The sequence below is a fragment of the Capricornis sumatraensis genome, chromosome 2 (assembly GCF_032405125.1).
Source record: "Capricornis sumatraensis isolate serow.1 chromosome 2, serow.2, whole genome shotgun sequence".
Taxonomy (NCBI): Eukaryota; Metazoa; Chordata; class Mammalia; order Artiodactyla; family Bovidae; genus Capricornis; species Capricornis sumatraensis.
The window spans coordinates 173,191,534-173,192,776 of NC_091070.1; the positions used below are offsets into that span (position 1 = coordinate 173,191,534).

The 1,243-nt window shown below is 30.2% G+C and overlaps 1 non-coding gene across 1 annotated transcript; it reads left to right on the top strand.

The window, feature by feature from the left end:
• Positions 1–519: 519 nt before the first annotated feature.
• LOC138074670 (U6 spliceosomal RNA) lies at positions 520–626 on the top strand. The gene has a single exon (XR_011144497.1). It is a non-coding gene; the product is annotated as a U6 spliceosomal RNA (small nuclear RNA).
• The last annotated feature ends 617 nt before the right edge of the window (positions 627–1,243 follow it).

Consider the following 1,243-nt stretch of genomic DNA (forward strand, 5'->3'; position numbering starts at 1 on the left):
GAGAAAATTTTAAAAATGGGTGATGGTCAAAATTTAATTATCATAATAGTTAACAGTTAATAGTTACATAGAAGATTTAATTTGAGCATAATTTTTGAAGCATTGATATAATTAGCAAAAATTAAGTCTATTCTGTTTTACCACTGGGAGAAATCTAGGAATAATAGGTAAAAGGAAATAATATGTTGGAATTAACCTAAATAAGACAGTTCTTTTAACAAAGGGCTTCAGAAAATTATAAACAATAATGTAAAACTTACTAGTACTGTGTTTTGATTTCAGTTATTTACATTGATTCCTCTGGGAGGTTAGGGATAGTGTTTAGGGGATTAAAGAATACGACATGGAAGAGATTCAGTCAGATATTTATGATCTCTCCCTAATATTGAAGCCTCCTTCCCTAATTTAACTGACCAACTTTACTTACTGATCCACATCTCTAATACTGTAAAAGCACAAAATATTTTAATTTTTGTGTCATCAAACAAAATGGAATAGATTAAAAAGTATAAAACTTACATGTTCACTTCAGCAGCAGATATACTAAAATTGGAATGATATAGAGAAGATTAGCATGGTCCCTGTGCAAGGATGTCATGCAAATCTGTGAAGCATTTCATGTTTTCATGCTCAGGGTTGCAATTTCTGCAATTTATTGTTAGATAGGATTTTTACGAATCTCCGCCAAACTTATTTTTCTGCTTAAGACTTTCCACTACTATATGTATATGTATTGCATCATATGAAAAAAGCTTTTAGGATTATAATGAATAAAAAGTAGTTCTTCAACCAACCATGAGGAAAGATAGATGGATGAAGTTGGCAAAATATGAATATGCAAAGAAGATCCCATTTTGAAAATATTAAGGCTTGAAAATAGAAACTGTAATGTTATTTGTAACTGTGCTAGACCAATATGAAGAAATAAATTTTTCCTCTTTTTGAGAAATGTATTAATGTAATTAAAATATATTAATACTTTTAAAAAGAAAGTATAATACTTATTTTATATATGTATATATATGGTCAATATGTTATATACTCTGAATTATTTTGCTTATGTCAAGAGACATGTTTTGAGTGTTTCCACAGGGTGCCCTACAACAGCTCAGAGAAGCACATTGGAGTCTCATTTGATCACCCCCTTGTTCAGAATCACTGAATCAATCAATCTTCAGAATGATTTCTCAGGAAATCATATACTCTGGGCACCTCACTATCTGTTCCATTTTGTGTCTTTTGC